The 18,429-nt window shown below is 38.2% G+C and overlaps 1 protein-coding gene and 1 pseudogene across 1 annotated transcript in view; both read right to left on the reverse strand.

The window, feature by feature from the left end:
• LOC112934658 (Y-box-binding protein 1-like) overlaps positions 1–12,683 on the reverse strand; it is a 45,614-nt pseudogene extending 32,931 nt beyond the window's left edge.
• SMARCA1 (SNF2 related chromatin remodeling ATPase 1) overlaps positions 1–18,429 on the reverse strand; it is a 1,054,017-nt gene that overhangs the window by 525,600 nt on the left and 509,988 nt on the right. The window lies entirely within an intron of this gene.

The raw sequence follows: 18,429 nt of genomic DNA on the forward strand, positions 1-18,429 counted from the left end.
TATCTGTTATATAACATAGTTCTTATAATATTAGGAAATTAAATTTAACTAATATTAAAATTTTAAGAAACTTAAAAGTTTGTTAAAAGGTAGAGCTCACGTTAAGTATTCTTATACACTACACACACACACACACACACACACACACACACACAAGGACACAAGAAAACTCTAAGAGTTGGATATGCCTATCACTTTGTGGTGATAGTATCATATGTGTATACATACATCTAAACTCATCAAATTGTACACATTAAATATGTATAATTCTTTGTATATCAACTATACATCAATAAGCTGTTTTTAAAAAGAGTATGGTACTGGAAAGGATAGACACTGATCAATGAAATAGAAATGACAGCTCAGAAATATACCTTAAATTTATGGTTATTTTGACCCAAGGGTGACAAGATAATACAATGGGGAAAAGACAATCACTTCAACAATAGTGCTAGGACAGCTATATAGCCACATTCAAAAAACTTAAGCTGGACCACTACCTTGCATCATATACAAAAACTAACTCAAAATCATCAATGATCTGAATAAAAGACAAATCCCATAAAACTCTCAGAATAAGCGTAGGGATTAATCCTCATTGCCCTGGATTTGGCAATGAAATCTTAGATATGACACTAAAAACATAACCAACAACAACAAAAATTGATAAATTGTACTTTTTCAAAATTAAAAATATTGTGCTTCAAAGGACATTATCAAGATAGTTAAAAAACACTGGGTGACCGGCACTAAGGAGGGCACTTGATGGGATGAGCACTGGGTGTTATACTATATGTTGTCAAATTAAATTTAAATTTTAAAAAATGTAAAAAAAATAAAATAAACTATTACTTGAATTTCAAGAAAAAAGTTAAAAAGACAACTCTTAGAATGGGAGAAAATATCTGAAAATTATGTAACTGATAATAGACCTGTGTATAAAATATATAAATTATTAGTATAACTCAACAATAAAAAAAACCAATTTAAAAAGGGGCAAAGTACTTGAACAGGCATTTCTCCACAGAAAACATATAAATGATCCAAAAGCACATGAAAAGATGCTCAATCTTTGTCTTAGTTTAGGCTGCCATAACAAAGTACCATAGACTGGTACTTTGGCTTAAACAACAGAATTTTATTTCTCATTGTTCTGGAGGTTGGGAAGTCCAAGATCAAGATGCCAACATGGCCAGATTCTGGTAAGAGCTCTCTTTGTGGTTTGCAGATGGCCACCTTTTTGCTGTTTCCTCACATGTCCTTTCTTAAATGCATGGACATGTATGTAGAGAGACAGAAAGCTCCCTGGTACCTTCTTATGAGGGCATTAAATCCATCATGAAGGCCACAAACTTGTGACCTTATTTAACCCTAATTACCTCCCAAAGTCTCCATTTCCAAATACCATAATGTTAGGGGCTAGGCCTTCAATGTGTGAATTTGGGGGGATACATTCAGTCCACAACAACATCACTAGTCACTGAGAAATGAAAATCAAAACCATAATGAAATACCACTTCCCAACTACTGGTTTAGCTAAAAGTAAAAAGGCAGCTGATAAGTTTTGGTGACAATGTGGAAATTGGAACCCACATCCATTGCTGGTTATAATGTAAAAATGGTATTGCTTCTTGGAAAACAGTTTGGCAGTTTCTCAAATGTTAAATACAGAATTACCCAGTGACTCATCAATTTCACTTCTAGGTATATACCCAAAAGAAATGAAAACCTACATCAACACCAAAACTTGTAATCAAATATTCATAGCAGTATTTTTCATAATAGCCAAAGTTAGAAAAAAACCCCTAAATGTTCAACTGATGAGTGAGTACATAAAAGGCAGTATATCCATATAATTGAATATTTTATTTTACTCAACAATAAAAAAGAATAAAGTATAAGCTCTAATCCAGATGAACCATATGGCAAGTGAAAAAAAGCTAATGACTAAAGATCACATACTGTACAATTATTTTTATATGAAATATCTAGAATAGGTAAATCTAAAGAGACAAAAAGTAGATTAGTAACTGCCTAGGGCTTAGAGGCAGAGTTTATGGGAGAATAGTGACCCTATGAGGCAAAAGGTCTATTTTGGGGAGGTTAAAAGTGTTCTCTAATATTAGATTATGATGATGGTTGCACAACCCTGTGAATATACTGAAAAACATAGAACTGTACTCATTAAGTGGTTAAATTATATAGCATGTGAATTCTCAATAAAGCTGTTAAAAACATACACACTATTAAATACAATTCCAGAACTGATTGTTTCCAGAAGAAACACATGATATAGATTGAGCAGCCTTCTTGACAGAAACTTTTCTGCCAGGGTACCCATCCCCATTCCCTTCAACACTGAAGACTCATGGAGACAGTTTTCCAGTTAGGAAAATTGAATTTTGTTATTATCATTTATGAGACTCATCATTTATCAGAGACTTGTGATGACTTATAAACTGCCATTCTCAATACCCAACACTTTATTGTGTTAATATTCTGGACCTTGATGGTTCCACAGAAGAAAATAAACAGGGATACATATTCTATTTTGGGGGCCTGTGTTCATTCTTTGGCCTACTCCATCATTGTAATTGTCATTATTTAGCCATGGAATAGATTGTGGATCCTGGCAAGAGTGTTCACTATGGTAAAATCTGAAGGATTTCTTCCAATGCAAAGTAAGTGGAGAAGGTAACAGGATGCGTGGGTAGGGCGGGTTGTCTCAAAACAGTCTATGGAGGAATTCATGAAAAGTTGGTATGAGGAAGTGTTTTTCATGAGCTTTCATGTCACTCAAACCTGAGTTCACAGGTTCACCACTTACTAGCTGGGCTATATTGACAAATGACTTGACATCTCTGAACATTACTTTCTTCATGTAGTGATACTAAAGACATTGCCTCATGGAATCATTGCAAGGATTAAATGGGATAATACAGGCAAAGTTTCCAGAATGATACATAGTAAAGACTCAGTGACCATTATTATTTTGTGCATATTAAATCCATTTTAAGAGCAATATTACTCCTTGAAATACTAATGCAAAATATTGAATATTGCATCTTATTTAAAAAACATTGCAACAGATAGTACTGCCCAAGAGAGTTAACAAGGAATGATACAGTCTCAGCTCTCAAGGAACATTTACTAAAGTTGAGGGAAACAAAACCTATCAAAAACAATGTTAAATAACTACAAAAGCAGGGAATATAGAAGAAGTCAAAAGGCAACTGAGTTAAGTGGCAAAGGAATGGTCCAGATAATAAGTCAAGAGAAATGTGCTAAATAAGACAAGTCAGGAGACAGAGAGCTGTATCAAAATACGAGACTGTAGATGTTTCTGAAAAAAAAAAAGTTGTAATTACAAATGAGGCTCTGATACATATAAGAGTATTTCTATTTACATTAAATGATCCAAATAATATTCAAACCAGACTACCACAATCAGGCTCTTTAAGAAGCAAATAAAGGTCTAAAGGTTCAGGATTCACTGGTATGTGTCACCTGCTGTGACTTTCAAACCATGACTTCAAGGATGGAGAACTGAATATTTCATTATGCTGGTTAGTCTCTGGCCCCATAAGAATATCCGCTAGCTTTATCTGACAATACCACAAGCAACTGAAATGAAAAGTCAGTCAACTAGTAGTTCTGTCTATATGTCATACAAACAATCAGGTTTTTTTCCCCAGGTTTATTATCATTGATGTATAACATATGGTAAGTTTAAGGTATACAATAATACATAGATATATTGTGAAATGATTACCATAGTAAGGTTAGCTAACAGTTCCATCACCTCACATAATTACTTTTTTTCTGCAGTGAGAGCATTTAAGATCTCCTCCTAACAACTTTCAAGTATATAATACAATATTGTTAATGATAGGTATCATGCTATACATTAGATCCCCGGAACTTATTCACCTTATAACTGTAAGTCTGTACCCTTTGAGCAACATCTCCCCATTTCTCCTACTCCCCAGCTTCTGGCAACCACCACTTTACTGTCTGTTTTAACAAGTTGGCTTTTTTAGATTCCATGTGTAAGTGAGAACATGGAGCACTTGTCTCTCTCTGTCTGATTTATTTCATTTATTTCATGCTCTCAAGGTCCATCCATGTTGTCACAAATGGCAGGAATTCACTCTTTTTATGGCTGAATAATATTCCATTGTATGAATATCTATATACCTTCATATATCTGTATATATATATGTATATATACATATATATGAATATCTATATACCTCCACATATCTGTGTGTATATATATATGTATGTGTATATATATATATATATATATATATATATATATATATATATATATATATATATATAATCACTTTCTTCATCCATTCATCTGTAGATGGACACTTAGGTTGTTTCCATACCTTGGCTATTGTCAATAGTGCTACAATGAACATAGAGGTCCAGATACCTCTTCAACGTGATTTCATTTCTTTTTTTTTTTTAAGATATTATTTATTCATTCACGAGAGACACAAAGAGAGAGAGAGATAGAGGCAGAGACACAGGCAGAGGGAGAAGCAGGCTCCATACAGGGATCCTGACGTGGGACTCGATCTGGGGTCTCCAGGATCATACTCTGGCTGAAGGCGGCACTAAACCGCTGAGCCACCAGGGCTGCCCTGATTTCATTTCTTTAAGATATATACATCCATAAGTGGAATTACTAGATCATACAGTTCTATTTTTAATTTGAGGAAACTCCATATGGTTTTCCATCGTGCCTGTATCAATTTACATTCCTACCAACACTGTACACGGGTTACCTTTTCTCCACTTCATTGCCAGCACTTGTTATCCCTCGTCTTTTTGATGATAGCCAACCTAACAAGTGTGAGATGACATCTCACTGTGGTTTTGATTTGCATTTCTCTAATGATCAGTAATGCTGAACACGTTTCATGTACATATTGGAGATTTGTATATCTTGGTTTAAAATGTCTATTCACTGAGGGGGGCACTTGATGGGATGAGTACTTAGGTGTTATACTATATGTTGGCAAATTGAACTCCAATAAAAAATATACAAAAAATAAAAAATAAAGTGTCTATTCAAATTCTCGGCCCATTTTTTGCTCAGATTATTTTTATACTATTGAGCTGTATGAGTTCCTTATATATTTTTGATAGTAAACCCTTATCAGATATGTGGCTTACAAATATTTTCTCCCATTCTGTAGGCTGCCTTTTCATTTTGTTGATTATTTCTTTCACTGTGCAGAAACTGCTTGGTTTGATGTAGTCCCACTGATTTATTGTTGCTTTTGTTGCTTGTACTTTTGGTGTTCTATACAAATAATCATTGTCAAGACCAACATCAAGGAAATTTTCCCCTATGTTTTCTTCTAGGAGTTTTACTATTTCAGGGCTTACATTTAAGCCTTTAATCTGTTTTGAATTCATTTTTGTGAGTGATATAAGACAGGGGTCCAATTTCATTCTTTTGCATGTAAATATTCAGCTTTCCAAATACCATTTATTGAAGACACTATACATTCTTCACTAAGTATTCCTTAGCTTCTTTGTCAAATATTAGTTGACTGTATATGCATGGGCTTATTTCTGGGCTTTGATTATGTTTCATTGTTCTATAGGTTGCGAACATCCAGTTTTACTGGGTTGCCACCAATGTCTGCTCACTCAGCTGCCTTAATTAGCCACTTGTGTTGGCACTATATTAAAATGGTGTGACTGAGTCCTTGCTCTTTACGATTTGAAAATTCTAATTGACATGAATCACATCAATCATGCCTTTTTCTGGATATTAAGCAGCACGGGTTAAAGTAGCCAATTTACCTTAAATTGCCAATACATGGCTTTTGAGTATGTATTCACTATCCAGTATTGACTGAACTCTGGCTCATTTGTCCCACCTTCCATTCCCCTTCCAAAACAACATTCGTATGTAAATAAAGGCAAGTCCTGAAAATAGGCAAGTCCAAATCACACACAGGTAATTTACATATGGGATATTATCTTGTTGCCACCTTGGGAACAGCTATGGTCCACCTTAGGGATAGTTATGGTGTCTAAAGTTCCCACCAATATCAATATTATACCTGAGCAAAAGAGCATGCCAAGTCATAACTGTTCCATTATTACGTTAGTTTCATTTAGTATATTAAATTGTCTACCTCTATGCCCTTGAAGCGTCCTTCTATTCATTCATTTAATAAACATCTGAGTCCTCACTAAATTCAAGTTCTATGTAAGTACTATTGATAAAGCACTCAAGAAGAACAGTTGAGGGAACTAGTATGGGGACCACTGCTTGAGAAAGGCAAGCACAATCAGGATTCCACAAGTAAGGCAAAAACAACCTCTAGGTTACCACCAGATACTAAGAGTTTTGTATTTAGTTGTCATCATTTATTACTATGCCCAGTGTCCTTCCCAATTAAGTCAACTAAACAGGATTCAAAGTTCTGCCAGACCCCAATGATGGCAAAAGGTAAATATATCTGAACTTTGTAGAAAACATGAAAACCTCCTCGTGGAAGAGGTAGAAAGACATTCTTCAACAGAAAAACACAATATATACAATAAAAACTGTAGCTACTTTCCAAAGGAGCAGTAATCAGAAGTTACAAAAGATGCACAGAAAAAACTTGATAAATTAAAAAACATATACATCATCAGTCAATTTGGAGGAGAGGCATATTTAAGATGTCCACATCTCAAACCTAATGCATTGTTGTTTTCAACGTAAACTGTGCAGAAAGAGAAACACAAAACTTTAGTGAATCAAGACTTAAATGTTACTCCCACAGGGAGTTTCAACAATTTACTGGTAATATACAAAGCGATATAGCTAACATAAAATATAAAGGCAGGGGCAGACATTCTTGCAAGGGAAAATGTAAGGGAGCCAAATTTATGAGCCAACTCGTTCTTTAAAGGTGAATGAACTTCAGCCTTAAATATCGTATCTCCCTAACTAGCACTCTCCCCTAGTGTTAATTGTGCTTGTTGTCACAATAAGGATCCTGCCAGCTTTCCAGCCAGCAGTGTACTCTGATATCAATGTCGGATGAATATCACCCAGCCACCACATTTAGAAAAGAAATGTGGCTCATTCTTCAACTGCCTCTAATCAATACCTCCAGAATTTATATTCTGTAAACATCTACACTTTGCTTCTAAACAAATAATTTCATCATAAGCTAGTTCTCAGTAAAAACTACAATAAGTTTTCACAATATATTATGGGAGCTCTGGCCATTCAGTTCTAAATAATGGCTCCTTTTGCCGGACAAGTAAATTGAAATTGATTTGTTTCAGCAGCCTGTGCTGGAACACACAATGGCCTGCTTACAACAAGCCTATTGACTTCTGCAAGCTACTCCAGTCTGCTTCCTCAAGGACTCTGAGCAGGATTTTTAAATCATCCCACCTACTCTCTCCTAACCCTGAGAACAAAGCATCCATTTAAATAGGGGCTCTGTACAATGTGTCCAAGAAAGGGAATGTGAGGGAGCTTCCTTTGAGATAAACTGAGCAGAGCCCAAGGTGAGGAGTGAGAAGTCAGATGAAAGGAGAAGGACACAAAGAGGAAACTGATTAAAAGTCAAATCAACTGCTCCTTGTGAATCATAAGGTGAGGGGAGAGGAAGAGAAAGAGAAAGGGGGACCCATTCTTCTCTTATTCTTGTCCTCCCACTCTCTCCCTTGGGACAGTGTCATCATGAAGACAGTTGAGGATATCGACAAAATATCCCGAGATGACTTTTTCATCTCTGGAGGGATGACTGTGCCCACAGAGGACACAGCACAGCTTTCTGGCTGATGTTTTCCCATGATATTGCATACAAAGTCCACAATGCTCCTCAGGCTCTCTGTCACTCAGGAAAGCAGGCTAGCCAGGCAGAACAGGAATTTGATTAGTACACTGATTGCATAGGAGTTTAGGACTGGATTTTGGACAGCACAGAGGTTTATTTATAGGAGATACACCTACAGGGGCAGAGCGCAGGTCTAGTGACCTTCCATTAAGGAGTTCCGGAGATACTTTTATCTTAGCAAGCACCAAAACAGCCATCCTTAATCAGCCCATGCCACCTCTATTTTAGGGGTCTCCAAATGAAAATTTCTTTGTATATACTATTTTTCCCATAACTGTGCGAGGGAGGCAGGACAAGTATCATTATTCTCATTCTAAATATTAAGAAAATGAGGCCCAGAGAAAGAAAAAAAGTCCCAAGATCCAATAGCAGTGCAGAAATTTGAACCCAGACCTTATAGCTTTAAATTTAGTGCTTTCTTCACTAAATGTGAATTTTGTTCATTCATTCATTCATTCATTCATTCATTCAACAAACATCTATCAAATGCTGAATCTGCCAGGTAATAGGAGCTCTCACATTGTTCACAGTCTAAAATTTCCCCTCAGTTCCACTTCTTAGTGCTACAAAGGAATCTAGGGGAGGTATATTCACATATATTAGTCTCACAGTAAATTTCTTTCATTAAGGTCTAGCAGGTTATTTTTCATCCCAGCAGAAACATACTGTTATGATATGAATTAACGCTCTTATCACAAAAGTCTAATGCCTGGCAAGATACCTATCAAACAGCACATTTCACCAGCCTCCCTTCAATAGAAAACTGTCACTTACCAGACCTCAAACTTAAGACTTTCTCAAGATTGCTGCTCCTTGGCTGTGAGGCTTCTATGAGCTGATCCGGGAACATATGTAAGTTGATACAAATCTTTCATCTTTCCACACCCAGCAGTGGCCCTTACCTATCTAGTACCATCTACATGCATATCAGAGAGTCTTTTCCCAACACTATCTCATCACCCAAAACTTTCCTGCTTCCGGTTACCACAACTTACTTGCCCTATATCCCCATTCCCTTGAGGTTCTCTCTATGCTAAGGTGATAGTAAAAACAATCTCTATTGAAGTAACTCCTCTTAATTTAACATACTTACCTTTTCACAGGGCCCTGTTCCTTCACAGAATGACTTGCATAGTGGGCATTTTCAGGTCTCATGGCAGATTAATGATGGGAGGGACTTATAGACAGAGGAAGAGGATTTTTAGTGTCATGTTCAATTCACAGCCCAGGAATAGGGGCATATGTCACTTTTCTGAATGAAATGAACACTAGGGATGCTATCACACTGTGGGGACACAATGTAGGTATCGAAAGGGCAGAGGAACATTTGGCCAATCAGGCGAGGGCCTCACAAATTCTGAAAGGACCAAACCCACAATTACTTCTTCCTCTTAACCCTTCATTCCCACAGCATATCAGGTATTGTCCTCAAATAGCTTCTGGATGAAATCTATATTTATAGCCTAGCTCTTGTCTGTATGGTCTCCAATTACACCTACCTTGTAAATAAAATCCAGCCTAAATTGCTTTCTTCATTTCTAGCTTCTCCAAGGTCTGACTATGACCTTGTGTTTCAGCAGTAGTTACTGTCTCACAAGGCTTATTGGCCACCATTTGTCCCATTCTTTCAGAATTTCATATAAAATTTAGAACATCACCTTTCAGCCCCTCTGGCAATACAAGAGAGGGATGTTCTCCCATAAGGTCACTGTAGCCATCTCATTTCACAGTGTGATTTTCAGGAGTTTAACAAGAGCTTCAAAAATGCACTAGTGAGGGCAGCCCGAGTGGCTCGGTAGTTTAAGCCGCCTTCAGCCCAGGGCCTGATCCTGGAGACCCGGGATCAAGTCCCACATTGGGCTCCCTGCAGGGAGCCTGCTTCTCCCTCTGCCCATGTCTCTGCCTCTCTCTCTCTCTCTCTCTCTCTGTGTGTGTGTCTTTCATGAATAAATAAAATATTTTAAAAATGCACTAGTGAGATAAATTTGGCCCATAGCCTCTTACCTCTTCTGAATGAGGTGATATAAAGGAGCGGCAGAAAGACACAGGGGAGGCTTCAATCAGTCAGTCTGTTTCCCAGTCTGATGACTTGCTTCTCAAACTCTATTGCCACCCTGATCCAGGGCCTCATCCTGTCTTATTGCAATTGATCTTTTACCTTCCTATAAGGTTCTCTTCTTTTGATCCATCCTATGGACTGCTGTAAGATTAGTTCTTTTGAAGGCACCACTTCCAGATTGTTATTCCTCTCTCAAAATCCTTCATTGATTTTTTGTTTATTTACAGTACAAAGCTCAAACTCCTCAGATTGGTATTCAAGACTCTCTTCCATGAAATGCCCCCATGTTGCCAACTCAATCCTAGCTTCATCTATTTCCTCAAATGAGACTTCTATCCTGCAAAGATCAGCTTTTCATTGTCCCGCCCACATATGTTTACCCCATCCTCAGAGCCCTTATTTCATAAGTCTCTCCCATTCCTCTGCACTACACAATGTATGTCTGCACCATTATAGCCTGTCTAAATGTAATTCTATTGTTCAATGCCCTGCTCAAGACATAACTCTTCCCTGAAGCCTTGCCCAGTTGCCCCCACTCATACAATGGGAAGTGTCAGGAATGCTGAATATCAGACCTGTTACCAGACCTACAGAACTGGAATCTGTATTTTAACAAGATTCTATATATATTACAGCTTGAAAAGCACTGTCCTAAACAATGCTATGATGTGTACCATTAAAAAAAGAGACTAAGATACCTATGACTGCCAATTATGATAGGCAACCAAAGTCTACTTTCCCCATCTATCTTACATCCTTGCTATGTATTCCTCGTACTTGTGGAGATACAAGAGAATCAGGAAATTTGGTAGTTTCCCAACCATCTATAACCCACAACCTGCCCCTTCCACAATCTTTATGTTATTTAAGTCCCCAAACTCCCTAGTTTTTATTCAATCAGGCTTCTCTATTTTGGGACCACAATTTCATATAATTAAGTTAGCTGCCAGCTAATTATATATACATTAGTCTCTGCTGCCCCTGCCAAATTTAAAACAAATTGCTGATTGGGCCTGTGAGCTTTAGCTTATGGACAGGGAAATAGTCAGCAAACCAGATTATGGTACTATATATGAAGAGTACTACACCCAGGACAGGTGCAGGGACAGTATCAGGATGCTGCTAAAGAATGGGCTATGGAGGATCTGCTGGGCTTGGTCTGGCTGCTCCTCTTTTTCCATATTCCTATATACCCCCTTCCTATGTCTAGACTGTAACAGGAAGTCAGTGTTGGAGAAAGTTGATGAAGTCCACAACACCAAAGCAAAAAAATCCAAAGAACTCAGAAGCTTGTTCAGACTCACTAGATAGCCCTTTGATTATCTTTCTCTCTTTCTTACATTCTCACTCCCACCCCTCCTTTTTCCTTTCCTCTTTTCTGGCTTTTAATGCTTTGAGCTTGATAAAAATGGGATTTTGCTAGGGGTGGGGCAGATATTAGTAGAGATCTCTATATCAAGATGCACAAAAGTCCTTTATTTGAAGTCAATCTTTCCTTCAATTCAACTACTGATCTCCCCTTTATACCCTCAACTTCATTACCTGTAATTCTACTATACTGTGAAGAAGTCAATCCAGTCAGTCTAATTATGGACTTTTTTTTTTTAAACCAGAAGCAGATTTTTATTCTGTCATTCAATATTAACCTAAACTTGGAGGGACACCTGGGTGGCTCAGTCAGTTAAGCATCTCAGGGTTCTGAGATCGAGCCTCATATCAGGCTCTATGCTCAGTGTGAAGGGTGCTTGCCCCTCTCCCTTGCTCTTACCCGTGCTTGTTCATTCACTTGCTCTCTCTCTCATAAATAAAACCTAAAAAATACTAAGCTAAATTTAGAAAAGAAATGATTGCATATGAGAGGCCCTTATGGAATATACTACAAAGAAAGAAAAAAAATTTACCAGAAATGTACATAGAGTAGTAATTTTTATTTTTTTATTTTATTTTTTTGAGTAGTAATTTTTAGTACAAAAAGCAATAATCTGACAGTGCTTGCTAACGTTTCTTTCTCCTAGAATCAGGGTATTCTATGTAGGTAAACTGTTCTCCACGTTTTAAACTTGTTTGCAGTGTTCCACTGCTAACGTGACCCTCTCATCACAGATCCCAACAGAAGTTTCAGTTCAACTCATATCAGAATGACCACAAAGCCCAATACAAGAATTTGAAATAATGAATTCTTACTGCATCAGTTTTGAGCATCGATACCATCAGAACTCCCTGAGGCACTTGTTAAACATACAGGCTCCCCAGTCCCATTCTAGATGGAATGAATCAAAATCTCCACATAAGGCCCTGCCATCTCCATATTCAACAAACTTTTAGGATAGTTTTGGTAACCACTATTTACTGCATTCCTAAGCCACAATCCTTTTGGACTGCCTGATTCTTCACCAAAGCATTGTTAAATTGGCTGCCATCGCAACTGTGTTCTAGCATATGTCCCCTGGCAGACACCAAGGGCATTTCCTGTTTTCTTTACAAAGCTGCAGTAGGCATCTGTAGTGACACTAAAGTTGCATACTTTTAAAAGGGTTTTCCTCAGAGACCTTTTACCTTCTCTGATTATCACATCCAGCAGCCAGTGAAAGACTTGTCCTCTCCCAAGTGAGAGGCCTGGCAGCAGGCTCAGACCTCCAGGTTAAATAGCATGCTACGTGATCAGATTATAAGTACTCACATGCAAAGATCCTCACTACCAATGGGACCAGGAGATTGCTCAAGGTGGTTAACACTCCAAAATAGCCCATGGTTTCAAGGATGGAGAAAACAAACATCACAGATGTCATTCCACATGTGATATTCTAAAATGCCTCCTTTTAAAATACCACCAGACAGAACTGCTAGATTCTACAGAAGTTGTGAAAGAAAAAGTTGTGAAGTATGTGAGGTTTGTTTCTGAGATTCCTCAGTCTTCATGTTCATTTCCTGCATAGTCCATCTGATAGGATCTGATGTCCTCAGGCATCCCACAGTGACAGCTGACCTATGTGTTGAATTAGACTAGGCTTGCTTCTGACCTTCCTTTCCTTCTTCCTTTGCCCTCTACCTTACAGTTCTGGCTTTCTTCCCTCAAGGTTGTGCTCTAAGTAGAATGTGGCAGGTGCCAGATCATGTAAGTATATGCTATTTGGGGTTTAAGGAAAAATCCAATTGGGGGCAATTTGAACTAATCATTCCATCAATGGTAAACAATCCAGTTATTTTCACTGTGTCCCCTGGCACCTAACTAATCCTGGCCCCAGACTGAGCCCCTAACACTAATCACAGGCTAAACTCTAACCCTGGCTAACTGACAGTTATTTATGGCTGGATACTAAGACGACCAAAAAAAAGTATGATTGATTCAGAAAAAACCCACGACCCACCAGTAGAGACACGATTCAAATGACACATCTTTTCTAATTAACTATAAATCAATGCTGTTACTTTGCTATAGGAAGGATACCAAGTTATCAACTATATTTTATAATCTACCAGTAAAAGATGAGAGATGGGAGGCAGGGAGGGATAACAATAGAGTCTTTTATGTAGGCAAACAAAGTGAATTAAGGAGAGCCTACTCCACCTAAGACCTCAGAGATTCATGGTCAACAACATCAAGATGTGTTTTTTATTGTGTTTACTGACATAACCCTGACTCTGCTCATATTGGAAAAATAAGAACTGAGCCATGGTGCAATAATGTTCATGAAAGTAAATATTTATAAACAGAGTAGACAATAAATGTCTGAAAGCAACAACCTTAGGAGTATCCAAATGTGAAACATCCAACATCACTGCCATTTGTTGTAGCTTTGAGCTGTAAATAATGGCTCTTAAAATAAATTTCAGTCTCCCAATGGCATTATATTTGAAATATGGAAAAAATATCTGAATGACCTCAAGGCAGCTCACTCTGAAACAACTGTCAAGTTCTGCTTGTTATTAATTGTTGGGGATTCATTCATATGTCTTTTTCTAACAATCTCAGGAATCCGGTCATTTCCCAATTATTCCCCAGATGCTAATGGCTCCTTCCAGCTAACTCCTCCTAGCATGCAACATGTTGCTAGGAAGGTCCTCTAGGGATCAGGTGTATCCCTATCTCTAGCAGCCCTGTGTGCTGACAATAGACAAACTCATAAGTAGAAATCATTAATGATAAATGAGACCACATCATTTTCTAGGATGAAAGCAGCCCTTAGAGCCCTTAGCAAAATTAGGAGGGAGGGGAAGTCTGTCTTCACTGGCTTCCCTGTCCTTCCACGCCTCCCTCTTCTCTGTCCCTATCTCCTAGGCCAGCAACACAAAGTCTTTCCAACCTCCACCCTCTACCTGTTCCTACACCAGAGCAGGGAGATTCTAAGTATAACTACAAATATGAATGAGGAAACAGAAAACCTGTGTTCTAATTTGGGCTCTATCTAGCTATTTGACTTCAGGGAAGTCACTTTTCTCTTAGTCTCAGTATCTTTATTAATAAAATGAGAGGAAGATCAAAGGAACTAAAATTTATAGACTCTTACCATGTGTTAGACAATGTGCTCAAGGCTATTTATATCAATCATTCCCTTAATCTTCCTAAGCAGTTATTAAAATGCCTACTTTATAGATAAGGAACACTAGTTCTGAGCAGTTATGTGACTTGTATAAATCTGTAAAGCTTGTGTGTGGTAGAAGAGAGATATTTTCATCCAGATTTGTGTTTCTGACCACATTGTTTTGAGGGCCATGGCACAGATAATCCTTAAGGTCCCTTCCAGCTTTGACACCTTATGAGTCTGTAAAATCCTACTATGTACACAGCTGTCTACGTTTTTAAGATGCCAGTTCCATAAACATTTGTGAAAAGAAAAAATTGGGTAACATAAATGAGATAATGAGCAAAGCGCATTTGGCACCTAAGCATAACAGTGAGTAAACCAGAAAAAGAGTTCTTTAAAAGAGTAAAGTGTCTGCTGAATTTAAAAATAAGTGACCTGAATGGCTCAGGTGGTTAAGCAACTGCCTCTTGATTTCAGCTAAGGTCATGATCAGCTTGCCCTGGGAACAAGCCCTGCATCAGGCTCCACACTCAGCAGGAAGCCTGCTTGAGGAGTCTCTCTCCCTCTCCCTCTGCCTCTTCTTTCTCTCTCTCTCTTTCTCTCAAATAAAAATAAACACATCTTTAAAAAACAAAATAATAATGAAAAATAGATGAAACACGCCCACCTGAACCCTGTAAGAGAAAGCAAAGTAAGTTGTATGGATATAAGATTCTGTAAATCAGGGCAGCCCTGGTGGCACAGCGGTTTAGCGCTGCCTTCAGCCCAGGGTGTGATCCTGGAGTCCCGGGATTAAGTCCCATGTCGCAGGCTCCATGAATGGAGCCTGCTTCTCCCTCTGCCTGTGTCTCTGCCTCTCTCTCTCTCTCTCTCTCTCACGCTCTGTGTGTGTGTGTGTCTCATGAATAAATAAATAAATAAATCTTTAAAAAAAAGAGATTCTGTAAATCACTACCCCCTACCACCTTCAATAGACAAAAAGAACTGGCTTGTCTTCAGGATACTTAATGCACCAAAAATGGATCCTGTCTTTTCCCATCAGCTTAAAAAAGATTCTCAAACACTTTTCATACTAATCTTGCTTATTTTGTGTTCCTTGGAGGTATAATCAGCACTATTGGATGCCACGGGTTAGAAGGGGGCACGTTTCTGATTTGTGCAAATAGAAGAATGATAGACCCAGTATCTCAGACTGAATAATGGATAGAGAACCAGAGTTGGAGGGAAATTCAAAAGTTGTCACAGAAGAGGAGTTTGTCTAAAATCCTCCCATTGTCTCCACTGAAATGACTAAGTCATCATTCATGTAGGGATTAAATCTGTAATTCAGAACCACTGCATTGCTCCCTAGAACCATCATAATAAGCTTTTAACTGGTCTTACTGCCTCTACCCTGCCACTTCTAATACTCCCTCCACACTGCTGCTGAGGATTCTAATTCAAATGCAAATCTCTTTATTTCACTCCCTTGCTTAAATTAAAGCCCTTCAGTGGCTTCCCACTTCACTAGACATAAAGATCCAGTACCCTCAAATGATGCACAAAGCACTTCATGAACCGACCCCACCTACTTCTCCAGATTCAGCTCTCCAAACACACCAAACTATATGGAGTTGCCAAAGCACACTAGAACATTTCATGTTTTTGTGCCTTTGTTTATACTGCTCCCTCTACCTTAAATGTTCTGCACCCGCATCTGCCTGGTGAACTCCCACCCAATATTCACAACTCATGTCATGCTAACTTCTCTTTCAAACCTTTCCTGATGTCATCACCATGGCCTAATTTGTGCCCCACACCAGTACATGATTCTGTCATAATACCTGTAGCAATTTATAGCACTTAACGTATATTGGCTTGTTCTGTCACTAGACATGGTGTCCCTCAAAAAGGACTATGCAGAGCTTGGCACAGTTCACACTTAGTAAAAGTCCATTGAATTAATGGTGGATGGATGATTAAATGGATAAGGAAATGAATGGATTGATGAATGAACAAATGTTAAAAATAATATGCAACACATTACATGTTCATAGTCCGCCACAGTCTACAAAGCACTTTAAAACTTCCTATTTTATTTGTCCCTGATAATATTGTGAGGCGGAAAAGGTAAACAGATGGCATCACTCTATCATCCTGCATATGGGAGATTTGGGTGACTTTTGGAGGTGACAGATCTAGTGCATGTCAGAGTTGGAACTAGAACTCAAGTCACTTGAGTTATTCCAGAATTCTCTCTTCAGTGGCTAATAATAAAATGCTATGAGAAAACAATTATTAGGTAGTAAAAAGTGGGGTTTGCCTTTTAGGACCTTTTACCCCCCAAAATTAACTTTTTCTGTGTAGTTAGCAGCAACCTCTGCCTTTCCACTATGTTTAGACTTTTTGACGTTTGGCACAAAGTCAGGTCAGTGCTCCCTGGCCTTGTCAACACTCCCAGAGCACAATAGTGCAAGGCTCAGGAGGAACCTCAAATGTTAAAAAGGCCTATTGCAAGTTTCATCAGAAAATCAAATACATAACTCTAAAAATATCCCCGGTGATCTATGCATGTAGCCATGGTGTCTGACAAATTCAATTAAATCTGTCATACATCATTCTCCACAGTGTTATTGAGAGAGACATAGTAGTATCGAATTTTAATTATTCAGCTCCTATTGATCTCACCATAATCTGGTGAGAATCATTTGCAAACTGACAGTCCCCTCAGGAGACAGCCACTATTATCTAATTATAAATCTCACAGTGTCATTTGATAAAAGGTTAGAATTTTTATTTCCCACAAAAAGCCCCAATTTTTGCCAATAAATTCCCATATAGAAACCAAAATAATGTACACATATCTTAACTTAAGCTAAGTGAGCCTGGTTTATAGCATCACTGCCTCTCTCCATCCCTATCCCCACCCTAGTTCATCAATATCCTTGCACTGAGTGCTTGGGCACTGCTCTCACACACCCTCCCCAGAATTTATGCTGTAGGATTTTTCTGCCAAGTTATGTCCTCCCCTACCATCATAACCTATGGCTTAATGTCTATCCCAAAGGGCTCTGATCTAGGCTAAGTCCTTTTTGCTGGTAATAATCAATGGCCACTAGTTTTGCATCTCACAGGTGTCTGTAAAGCCTCAACACAGAAGAGTAAGGAACAGTGGGAATATCAGGTCCCTGGCCAATGGGTGGGGAGACAATGGGAAAATAAATACCTCAAGGTTCAATTTAATTCACACCACCAGAACACTCTGAAGGACTAGCTGAAAAATAAAGAGTGACCTAGCCTGTCAGTCAGTCAACAAATATTGTTTGAACACTGATTATGGGCCAGGAACTATGCTAGGTCTTGAGGGATACAGTGGTGAACAAGATATAAATGTACCCTAACAGAACTTAAATGGTGGCAATTAATTAAGTGATTAAAATATGTAATAGTCTGTGAAGGAAAAATAAAAGACAAATAAAATGAGGTACTAACTTACTATGAGAGGCCAATGTAAGCTGAGAAATGAAAGGTGAGTTGGTATTATCTAGATGAAGAGTGAGCCTGGGAGAGACAAGAGAGTGGAAGTACTCTAGGCAGAGGAATGAGTATGAGCAAAAACAGCCCAGAAAATTAAGGACATAATAGGGGAAAGGTGGTAGCAAGGAAGTGTGCTAAATATAATTAGTACCGGGGGAACCAGTGATGTGGCCACTGCTAATGGATGCTTGCATGGCTGCTTGCAGTAGGAATGTCTGGTAGATACTTTGGTGATGGGAAATGCCAATGAGTAGTTGTTGGTGATAGGCATGAAGTATGGGATTAGAGCTGAACAGTCATTGTGGCTGGTTGGCATGGAGTAATAAACAGGAGTAGGTAAATAGTCTAGTAGGAAATATCATCAATAAAGAGAATTTCATAACCAAGAATTTCAAAATATTTAAGGAAAGCACACATAACAAGCTAAAGGATGGAAGGATTTTATCAGGCAGAG

Source organism: Vulpes vulpes, chromosome X (genome assembly GCF_048418805.1).
Source record: "Vulpes vulpes isolate BD-2025 chromosome X, VulVul3, whole genome shotgun sequence".
Classification (NCBI taxonomy): Eukaryota; Metazoa; Chordata; class Mammalia; order Carnivora; family Canidae; genus Vulpes; species Vulpes vulpes.